This window comes from Biomphalaria glabrata, chromosome 6 (genome assembly GCF_947242115.1).
Source record: "Biomphalaria glabrata chromosome 6, xgBioGlab47.1, whole genome shotgun sequence".
NCBI classification, from domain to species: Eukaryota; Metazoa; Mollusca; class Gastropoda; family Planorbidae; genus Biomphalaria; species Biomphalaria glabrata.
In genome coordinates, this window is record NC_074716.1 from 54307979 (window position 1) to 54320512 (window position 12534).

The 12534-nt window shown below is 34.9% G+C and overlaps 1 protein-coding gene across 5 annotated transcripts in view; it reads right to left on the minus strand.

The window, feature by feature from the left end:
- Window positions 1-12534, minus strand: part of LOC129926760 (probable phosphorylase b kinase regulatory subunit beta) — a 48581-nt gene that overhangs the window by 4124 nt on the left and 31923 nt on the right. For 3 of the 5 annotated variants that reach the window (XR_008778487.1, XR_008778485.1, XR_008778486.1), the window contains exons 11-12: window positions 11172-11225; window positions 10020-10077 (exon numbers count right to left, since the gene is read on the minus strand). The gene's annotated coding sequence lies outside the window, so the exon portion shown is untranslated. The other 2 variants (XR_008778489.1, XR_008778488.1) reach the window with 2 other exon arrangements.

Here is a 12534-nt window from a genome sequence, read left to right on the forward strand (position 1 = left end):
AACAGCATTGTTAGGATTAGAAGGATGCATTAATGTGGCTGATGATATCGTGATTGTGGGATGTGGTCAGTTCAAAGAAGAAGCAGAAAAAGATCACTCTGACAAACTGAAGAGATTAAGAGAGAAACACATTAAATCAAATGAAACGAAAACAGTATAGAAACAAGACCAGATAAGTTTCATGGGACACTGCATTAGTGCACAAGGCATAAAGCCTGACTGTCGCTACCTGGTTTTGGCTGTAGGCGTGGCGACGTGGATGTGTCCGTGTGTTGTAGGTACCTCTTCTGGTACGGCTATAATACTCCTCTTAACGATGTACTTTATTAGACGCACTGGATTTGCAAGTGCGCAACAATACTAGTATACTAAAGTCTCCAACGACAACATTTAGAATTACTGATAAACACACTGGTAGCAGACGTGAAATTTATTATATATATAGATAAATTACAAAAGATATTGGCGACTTCAGCCGTCACAAAATATAGACCAATAAATACTGGCTGCTCATGCCATGTAGAACAAGCAATCACATCAATAAAATGTTCACAATATAAGTCCGAAGAAATCTCTCAAGTTAACATAAGATCAAATTCATTAAGGTACATATTACAGACAGAGAAAATCGTACATCCACTCTCTGCTGGAGTTCTTTACTAACTGTCTAACATTGACCCTTATTTCAGAGTCCTTTAACTTATTCACATAACCTCGTGCTTGCCCGCACGGAATATTACAATAGGTGACTGAGTGTCACTTCATGTCACAGAGGTTCTAAAACTGGACTGTGACATACGCCCCACACTCCAAAAAGATTTTTGTCCAAAAATCTTTGACAAGTATATTTTACATCAATATCACTGTAAAAATATATATATGAGCTTAGTACCTTATTCCATGAAGTGCTGTAAGTTCACTTCAATTGCTCATATCATCTTATATAATCTTAGTAATTATGTATAACATCATATAAATTACTGAGTCCAAAATGTATAATCATTTATATACTTAATTCACTGAGAGCAAAATCACTGAAATGTCACACTAATTGTAATGAAAAGTACCTCCATCAAGTGTTTACAAGCTTTATGCATACATTTGTACTGAAAGAAAAAATTTTTTTGTACAAACAATCACATGCTAATCAATATAAAAAAGGAAAAAATATACAAGTTATTCCACATCCAATGTTTTACTATAATTATAGATGTACAACATTATCAATGTGTATCATTTGACACACTGAGTAAATTTACTTAAAATGAATACAGAAAAAAATTTCATATTTATTTACAATACTGATGTGTTGTGTCAATATATCATACTAAGTTTTGCCATCATCAAAAGGAAAAAAAATTCAGAGACATGTCAATCCAGTTCAAGGTTGACCTTGCATAAGACTACTATAAATAGTCTTGAGTGTAGTATTGAAGTACCATAGTAAACAAATTTCCATGTTTATAAACATTCATTGTAGTATTCAGGTGTGTAAAAAATTTTAAATATTTACATCTGTGAGTTGTTTTGAAAAAAAAATATAGGTCAACAGTTCAAGTAGTTCACTGTTGTTTACATCTCATTGTTTACATTGCTGTGCATGATCAATAATAAAATACAATATATACACACAAAATAAACACATCTGGTATTACAAGTTGACAATAAAATACAATGAGCAAATAGATGATCTGTTATTGATCATAAGCATAAATGTCATCATGACCCAAAAGAAAAGTGTAACAATAAAGTGTCATGACTTGTTTGAAAAATGTGTAGAATGTTAATTTGACTTAGTTGACTACTGCTACTTGTTTCTAAGTGATTTGTACCGCTTATTTACTCTATCAGAATGTCCTGGCTGATGTGTTTAATGTCATTATTTCAACTTGCTTCATTTTCATGTATTATGTATCTGGATAGAAAGTCAGCTATTACATTTTCATGTCCTGGAATGCTTTGTAAATCAAATTTGTAATCTGAGAGAATGAGTGTCCATCTGTTTATCCTGTCATTTTTTAGCTCTTTTCTTTTTAGTGCCAGTAATGGTTTATGATCACACTTGATGCTAAAAAATCTTCCTAGCAAGTAATTCTTGAGTTTTACAACTGACCATACAATGGCTAATAATTCTTTCTCAATCACTGAGTATTTTCTTTCTGTTTCAGTCAGTGTTCTACTGATGTGTATTATTGGCTTAAAAAATGACTCTCTTTGCTGTAGTAAGCATGCCCCAATACCAGTGTTGGAGGCATGTGTATAGTGATAGTGTTGATGTTGGGTCAATACTGGCTAATTCTAGTTTCTCATTAAATTTGTCTTTTAAGTTGCTTAATGCTAGTCTACTTTTTTCATCCATACAAATTGTGTTTACATGCTTCTTTTTAGTAAATTCAACAAGGGGTTCAATTATCTGTGCATAATTTGGAATGAACTTTCTATAAAAGTTGCAAAGTCCTAATAATGATCTCATGTCTTTCTTAGTCCTAGGTTCTTTTATGTTTTTAATCTTTGTTAGGTTTGTTTCAGTGGGTGTAATTTTGTCATTGGTAATGCAATATCCTAAGATTTCAGGCTTGGCTAGGTTTAATTTCTTGGGGGCTAATGTCATGTTGTGTGTTCTTAGTCTTGAAAATATTTGCTCTAGTACATGAATGTGTTCCTGTTGTGAGTTGGTGAAAACACAAATGTCATCTACATAAGACAATACATTATTTATGCCTTCTAATAGTTTTGACATGCATTTCTGAAATGTGGCTGTACTATTTATTAAGCCGAATGGCATGACATTCCAGACATAGATACCTTCCAGGCCTGGCATAGTGCATTTGAATGCTGTATATTCCTTAGAGTCAGGGTCCATTTTAATCTGCCAGAAACCTCTGTTTAAGTCCATTGTTGTGAATAGGGATGATTTACTTAAAGTTGTAATTATGCTGTCAGTGTCTGGTAGGGGTTCTGGGTCTATGATTGTGCATTTGTTTATTTCTCTAAAGTCACAGCAGATTCTTACTCCACTGTCTTTCTTTTTTACAATGACCATGGGTGATGCATATTTACATGTTTCAGATCTCTCTATCTTCCCATCTTTAATTAAGTTGGTCATTTCTGTCCTAACTAAGTCCTCATATGCTTTGGGGATACTATAGGCTTTCGTCTTAGTTGGTAGTGCTTTGTTGAGTTTTATTGTGTGTTCTATCAGATTGGTACATCCTAGCTTTTGTGTAATTACATCACTATATTAACTGTCAAATTCTGTAACATATCATTTTCAATGTTTGGACTACTGTTGTGTGTGGTGTTTATGGTGCTTACTATATGTTCTTGTATGTTGTGTTTGGTTTCTACATCAGGTTCAATTATATCTGTGTCAGTTATTTGTCTCTTATCCAATTTAACAAGTTTGTCAATATTGAGTTTGCATTCTCTACCATCTTTATCAATGATGTACACTTTGTTATTAATTCTCTCTACAACTTTAAATGGTCCCTCATTCTTATCTTTACAGTGTTTGTTTTCTATCTTAACAAAAACTTGGTCACCTACATTTAGTGTTCTTAGTTTTCTATTTCTGTTTTTTATTTTCCTATGCCTTTCTAGATTTTTGTCCATGTTTATCTCTGCTAGTTTTATTCCTTGTCTAAGCTGTTGTTTGGTCTGAATTATCCAAGGATGGTACTGTTCTATGTTCTCTAAGTTTAACATGTTGTCGGCCCATAACTCTAACGGTCCTTTAGGTTTTCTGTTAAATACAAGCTCATAGGGGCTGAATTTGGTGGTTTCATGGATGCTTGTGTTGTAGGCAAATATAGCATAACTAAGAGTCTGGTCCCAGGTGCTCATTGAGTCTCTTTCTAGCTTATATATCATCTGTTTTACAGTTCTGTTCCATTTCTCTATGACTCCATTTCCCTGTGGTGAGTAGATAGTACTATGGACTAGGCGGATGTTAGTCATTTCTGCAAATGCCTGGTTAAGGTTGGACTTAAAGTTTGATGCATTATCTGACAGTAACTTATTAGGGAATCCAAATTTAAGAAAAAACGTTTTTAAACAATTACATATGTCAATAGCCTTTATATCTTTTAGAGGAAATGCCTCTGCCCATCTAGTGGACATGTCAATGATACCCAAAATATATTTATTCCCTTTACTGCTGGTAGTTAGGGGTCCCATTATGTCCATGGCAATTTTGTCCCAAAAATAGTGAGATTTATCTGATTTTTCTAATGGGGCTCTAGTCACTGTTTTTTGTTTGGCACATTCTGTGCAACTGTTTACATAGTTCTTAATGTCCTTTCCCATCTTTGGCCAGAAGAATTTGTTGGCTATCTTAGCATATACTTTTTTTTTTCCTAGGTGTCCTGCTGTGGGGTCGTCATGTGCCATATTTAATATTTTAGCTCTTAAAGTTTTAGGGATCAGGATTTGAAGTCTAGTACAGTTTTCTTTCCTGTTATATCTAATGGCTAAGTTGTTAATTTCTATATGGTGATTATTTAAATTTATCTTGTTATAATCTTTGCTTAAGAGGTCTTGTATTGTGGTGTCATTTTTCTGCATAGCTATTAGTTCCTCCCTAGTTATGCCTATTTCATTAAGTAATACAGTGGGGCATTCTATTTCTGGTGTTATTTTTTTGTGTGATCTGGTTTCAACTAATAATGCCTCATGTTTGAATAGGGAATACTTTTGTCTATCTTCCGCCCATTGCATAACTTCTTCTAGTGTTGGATCTTTTACACCTTCTACATTGCCTATTATTAGATCTTGTGCTGGGGTGTCCATGACTATGGCTTCTAGTTCTCCTGTAATCCAGGGTGATTCTATTAGGACTTTAGCGGTCTTGCAAATATCAAATTTTTGTATGTTTGCATAGGTCACTTTTACTGTAACTTCCAGATACTGTCCTGGTTCAACTAAAGAGGCTTTAACTATTATTGCCGTGGCTCCACTGTCACGAATTGATCCTACTTCTTTAGAATTGACATAGGATGGAAAGACTTTTATTTTGGACTTATTTGATTGCATATAGGCTACATTTTCCTCTCTATGGGTGTTGGTGTTATTGCCATTGTTGTTTCTATTGTTTCTATTTCCGCTATTGTAGTTGTTTGGGTGGTTGTTTGTGTGGTAGTTAAATTGGTCCCTTCTAGATTGTCTGTTGTTTCTATTATAGTTATTGTGTTGGTAACTGTTTGTAAAATTTCTTCTTTCATTGGGACTTGCACTCTGGTGTGGTCTATATGGTCTATTATTGTAATTATTATTGTGCTTATAGCTGTTTGGGTTGTAGAAATTAGTGTAGCTTCTGTACCTATAATTGTTATTGTAGTTTATGGGAGCTTTGCATTGGTTTTTCACGTGACCTCTTCTCCCACAATTGAAACAAGTCTTGGTGTTAGACCATTTGTATTTATCATTGTTGTTGTTGTTGGATGTTGTTGCTGTGGCTGCAAGTTGGTATAGGTCTCTTTTGTCAATGGTGTGTCCAGGGTGACTATCTTTAGATTTAGATTCGTTATCAGTTCAGTCTCTGTCTTGATCTTTTTTTTCTTTAAGGAAAGTAAATACCAAGTCTGTCACGTTGTTGAGGACATTGTCAATAAGTAGCATGTCTAGGATTTGTGTCGGGTCCTTGATGTCACATTTTGCTAGCTCTAACCATTTTATCATATTAGTCCTCATGTCGAATATTATTCTATTAAAGTCCCCATCTTTTTTCAATTTAGTGTCCCTGAACAGCCTACGATAGAAGTCTGAATTTTTCCCGAAGTGCTCTAGTAATCTAGTCTTTACTGCCGCATAGTCTTTCTTTTGGTCTACAGTTAAAGTGGAAATGATGTTGAGGGGTTCTCCCGACAAGTTTGCTAGTAGGTGTTTGGCCATGTCCTCATTGTTAAGATTATAAGTTGAGGCAATATGCTCAAATTGGAGTAAATAGTTTTCAAGTGTTTCATCTTTTGAATTGTATTTATGGAATTTAGAGATGAATGGCTTTGTTGTAGACTGTTGGGTTATAATGTTGGGATTTGTTTTGGCAGCTTCTAGTTTGGCTAACTCTATTTGTCCTGGCTTTCTCTTTGTTTAGTTTCTAGTTCTTTTAATTCTTTTTGATGAGCTCTTTCAGCAGCTCTTTCTTCCCTATCTTTATCCTTTTCTATTCTATCTTTTTCTTTATCAGCCCTATCTCTTTCCTCCCTTTCTCTCTTTTCAGCCTTTTCTAATTCTTTTTTGATAAATTCCTTTTTCTCATCCCCTTCTAGTTCCATGACTTTCACTAGTTCTAAAATTTTGTCATAGGAAGACATGTTTAATGCTTTGTGTGCTCAAAATAATTAGTTAATTAAGTGAGGAAGAATGTACTGTGTTATGCTTATTAATACAGTGTGTGTCAATTATTTTACATGTGTGTATTATACAATAATAAAAAATTTCAATCAATGGTTATAATGTAATGACATGTTGTATTTATGTGTATTTTTCTGTTGTGTTGTCTTTATATGAGAAACGAGTCCTTGTAATCACAACAAATTTCCGTAAGGATCAATAAAGCAGTCTTAGTCTTAGTCTTAGTCTTAGAATGTAATGAGAATTGTCAAACAAATGTATCGATCTAGATCAAAATTTACTCATTAGTTACTCAATTATAAACTATTCAAATTCAATAGTCATAAATATCAACATATGTTATACATGTGTGCTGTCGTGCCAAAGTAAAATAGTAAAAAATGTAAATTAGTAAAAGAAAGAAATATATGTACAGTATAAGTAAAAGGACAAACACAGAAACAATATAGAGAACAACACAGTCTGCTTTTAAGGAAATTAATAAAAAGTAGAAATGTGACAGGAGAAATACAGATATATGGATACAGGACTTTTAAACAAACAACAATATAGATACAGATTAAGTACACTGACAGAAATACAAACAAGACTCAACAGCTAAATAAATATTTTCCCACTATATTCTATGACCTCCGTACCAACAAGGAGAGCCTCAATCGCATTGGGCCTTATAGAGGTTAAAGAACAAATAGGATAGACCCTAATAGATCCTATTGTTATGATAGTTCATAAAATAGTCCCTCTCCAGCCACCCTCAAAAAAACACGTAGAGAAATGAAATCAAAATATGGCTCCAAGAATGCCAAGAGTTATCAATTACTAACTCTACTAACAATCAAGTTTAATTACTGCTATATCAAAGCAAAATCCATGTACTTTATAATCATATGCATGTATTTAATTAGTTAATAATGACTTACAGACTCTTTTCTTGTTGACTAGTGTAGTTTAATCCTCTTCTCTCTTGTAGCTTGTCAAATGCAATTACAGCTTGAGTGGTTCAATAATCCATGTATAAGTAATCCAATTTAAGAATACACGTCACTATGAGCATTAAAGTGGTAGTAGAAAAATAATCCAGTTCAATGCCATAAGATGGCTCAAATGCTCAAATTTACAATTAATACAAGTTCTGTCAAGCACTCCAAAATAATAATCCACAGTGGTTAGGAAGTTCACAACTAGGTAATCCAAGATAATTACTTACTAGGGGCTTCTGTTAGTTCAAATTAATATAATCCAGTTCTTGGAAAGATAGAACTTGTACAGTTACTTGTATATTAGGCTATGTATTACTCCTAAGTAGCCCAAATAAATAACATCAAATCAGGATATCAATCAGTATGCTGAAAAAAAAATATTGACCATAAGTAAGAGAATGTCTCAGCTGAGAGCTATTTCTCTACAAGACCTGAATGGTACGACCATGTCAAGGTGCGAGTGTGCCAATGATGAATAGTGGCGAGCACTAGTGATGAAGCGGTGTATCTGTCATCAAACGATGTCTTGAATGCTCTTTCTTTCAGACGACACCTGTAGCTCTAGTTAGGAATAGAGTCGTCTTCTGCTTTCGGTTTCACACAGGTGTCACAGGTAGATCTAGGAACAGAGTTGATTAAGTTGAATGGATCTCAGCATGCAGATGTAGAATAGCTTTGGCAAAGCTATTTAGGTTACTTGAATGATTCGGTCTGCATGTAATGGCGTGACTGGTGTTGATGTCTAACTAGTTTATGTAGTCAGTATATCAGGTGGAACAGATGAAGACATTAAACGCCGTATAAATCTAGCACGTCAGACATTTACACAGCTAAAACCAACCTGGAAATCTCCTTACATCTCAAACAAGACTAAACTAAGAATCTTTAATTCTAATGTCAAGGCTGTCCTACTGTATGGTTCTGAAACATGGAGAACAACTGAAGCCACAACAAAAAAATATAGACCTTCATCAACAGATGCCTGAGAAATATCCTAAAAATACACTGGTATGACAAAGTAGAAAACACCAAACTGTGGGAGATGAGTGGACAGAAAAATATAGAAGTGCAGATCTTAGAGAGGAAGTGGAGATGGATTGGTCACACCCTTAGAAAAGATACCAGCAACAGAGCTAGGCAGGCCATAGAGTGGAACCCCCAGGGAACAAGATGCAGAGGAAGACCAAAAAGAACATGGCGACGCAGTGTACTTGAAGAAGCAGAGAAGACCGGGAAGAGCTGGGATACCATCAAAAAGCTAGCAAGAGACCGTGGAGAGTGGCGTGTTTATGTCGAGGCCCTATGTTCCATGAGGAACTCAAAGGAATGATGATGATGATGACATATTACAGACAGAGAAAATCGTACATCCACTCTCTGCTGGAGTTCTTCACTAACTAGTTAACATTGACCCTTATTTTAGAGTCCTTTAACTTATTCATGTGTTCTCAGCACGGAATATTACAATGGGTGACTGAGTGTCACATCATGTCACAGAGGTTCTAAAACTGGACTGTGACAACAATTTGCTCGTTTTGGTGCTCCAAAAATGTTAATAACAGATGGAGGTCCACAATTTAGTTCAAATGAGTTTTTGAGATTCACAAGGCGATGGAACATCAATCACATCAGATCAGATCCTGGTTATCCGAGAACAAATGGGAAGGCAGAAGCTGCTGTAAAGATAATGAAGAATTTAATACTGAAAACTAAACATAATGGTGATGATCCATATGAAGCTTTACTGGAACTCAGAAATACACCTCGGAAATGTACTGGATTTAGCCCAGCTGAAATGTGCCTCAAAAGAAGTCCTCAGACATTGATTCCCAGCACGTCAAAGTGTTTAAGTGAACATGTTGTAGCTGAGAAGAAAAAGAATTACAAACGACAAGTAAAAAGACAATATGATAAGCAAGCTCGGGATTTACCAAAACTCCATCTAGGGCAAACTATTTATTACCAAAACCCAGGTCAAACTGGATGGTATCCTGGAATGATCAGGGAACATCCATCTCCAAGATCTTATAAGATCAAGGGAGATAATGGAGGACTCTACATACGCAACAGATTTCATATTAGGCCAAGGAAAACTATTTTGAAAGACACTGATGTCTATGATGGGAATGTCTTGGATGATGATGATGAAGATAATGAAAAGCCAGATTTCTCTGATAACTGTTCTCAACATGCATCACAGTCTGAAGTAGTTTCTCATGTACCAGACAATAATTGTGATAGAAATATGCCAACAAGAACTAGCACTCGAGAAACAAATAGACATGTGTGGCATAGGGATTATGATATGTACTAAGAATTTTTATGACAATATTAATATGCATGTTGAAATATTTATTCTATATGTGTCAAACTCTCAATTGAAATTTATTTTTATTTTTTTAGTTGTTATAATATTTATAAAATATGATGAGTTATTAATGTTTGTTATTTTAATTGCAAATATTTCTGATATGTATTTTGTTAGCAATAGAAAGGGAAGGATGTTGATGTGTGTTTTATATAGGTTGCACCAATCAGTGTTTGGGAGTAACATCCCTTGTAACTGTTGTTGTCAACCAATATGGCGTTAGATTAAACAGCTGATTTCATGTCTTATAAGTTATATCCAGTCTTTTATTATTCGTTCATAATAATCAACAGTTACTAGATCCTATCACAAACTTTTACCTGGTAATTTGGAGTACTCTTGGGAGTTCAGAGCAGACTGTGTGGCAGTTTCTGTCTTCTTCAAAACAAAAAAAAAACATTTGAACTGTCTTATCCTCACTAAATATTTGTTTACATATTGAAAAAAAAAACAACAACCATTTTTAGCATACATTACATGATATAGTAGAGAAGTTTGCTGATCAATTAACTTAGGAACTTAAAATGTCAAGCTTAAACTTGGTTCTGACACATAATGATACCTAGACATAGACTCCCAAATAGCTAAGACAGAATGACCAAAAGTGTCTGGCACAGAGAAGCCATCACCATACAAACTTAACTAGAGGTCAGTCTGACTTTTCCTCTCAACAATTCTCTATACTTTGAATCATGGACAGTGTATAGAAGGCATGCCATGAAGCTTAGCTCTAAATGATAGAGCATATGGACACCACACTATGAGAATAGAAGCACAAACTGCAAAGGATAAAAAAAAATCAGCCTTGAAAGAAGAAAAATAGAAATCCACACAGCCTTACATTTACCCAGTATGCAGCCAAACATTCCAAGCTCATCAGAAAGGCACAAAAAAATGGAATGTGCCACCTAGAGGACAGATGTGTCCTATGAATTATAATGAACGAACTATACATTAAATATGATGTGAGCTGTTAATAGATGTTTTATTTTAGATGATTCAGACAAGAAAGATGATGCCTATTATAAGCTATCCTGACAAGATCAATGCCTAATCTTTCGACTCAGGACTGGACACAACAGAATGAGACAACATATGTACCGGAAGCTCAAAATTGGAACCAGTGAAATCTGCCTATGTGGAGTGTCACCAGAGAATGTCCTTCAAAACTGTTCTCTTTACCATGAGGCCTGTACAAGACACTGACCTCAAAACACCCCAAAAGAAAGAAAACTATATGGAGAGATCCCTGATTAAAACCACTGCTCAGTTGATATAAAAATATTGGTTAAGTCATCTGAATGCTCCAGCATAAAAATAAGAACGAGGAAGAAGAAGATGATTCAGATGATCCTTCAAAAAAGCCAAGGAAGGTTTTGAAAGATTTTTAAGCCTTTAAAAAAAACAACTACTGATCAAATACTTTTACATTAAGGTAGTAAAGTAAAACAAACAAGAAAAATGAGCCTTACCTGAGCTATGTAAAATGATGCCAAAAGATCAAAAAGTCTTACTGTGCTTATAAACTGAAAATCAAACAAATATTTTAAGATAATCTTAAATGTAGCAATTGACTTTGTTTAAGTATGGGTTGAAATGACACTAGAGATGTGGGACAGGTTTCATTCAGTAGGCTAGGCTCTATCATTTTCAATTATTCTAAGAATATTTGTTTTTTCCTTTTTCAAAACCCATCATGAATTGGACAGGTGAACATCAGGGCTCTGTTGAAGCACATTATAAAAGAAACTTATTTATCTGAAATAGGGAGCTAGCCTTTCCTGAGCTAGCCAGGAAAACCAGTGACTTGGCAGAATTTAAGTCATTGGTTAATTTGCATGACTAAAGATGAAAAGAACGGATTTCAACCTAGATCACACATGTGTGAGAACAAAGATGGTCAGCTTATTACAGAAAACAGCAGGGTCATTGAGAGATGGGCTGAATACTTTGAGGAGATCCTAAATACCACTGAAGATGGAGACGATGGAGAATATGAACTGCCGCATGGGGGACCAGATCCCTTAGTGAACCCTCCAACACTCATTGAAACATCAGAAATAATTAGGACCATGAAGAATCACAAAGCACCAGGAGAGGACCAAATCACAGCAGAACTAATTAAATATGGAGGGAAAGACTTACATTCCCAAATACACAGACTAATATCAAGAATTTGGGAAGAAGAAGTAATACCAACAGAATGGGAAACGGCTCTTATAACCCCAATACACAAAAAAGGATCCAAGTTAAAGTGCTGTAATTACAGAGGAATCTCTCTACTAAATGTGACTTATAAGATACTGTCTAGGCTTATAACTAAGAGACTTGGAAAATATTCAGAAGAAATCTTAGGTGACTACCAATGTGGTTTCAGACCCAACAAATCCACAACCGACCACATCTTCACACTAAGATGTATACTAGAAAAATGTCATGAATACAACATACCAATCCACCAACTCTTTATAGACTATAAAATGGCTTATGACAGTATCAGAAGGAAATACCTATATGACACACTACAGGATTTTGGAATACCCAATAAGCTGACAAGACTTATACATATGACATTAAACAACTCAAAAAGCAAAGTCATAATACAAGGAGAACACTCACGGGAATTTAGGATTAAACGAGGATTAAGACAAGGAGACGCACTTTCCTGCATGCTTTTCAACTTAACCCTGGAGAGAGTTATAAGAAATATACACATAAACACAAGGGGAACTATTACTAACTACTTCAGGAGAGAAAACATGGGTCCACAACCAACAGGGACGATATACAGCCAACCTCTACAATACCTTGCTTATGCCGATGACATTGCCTTAT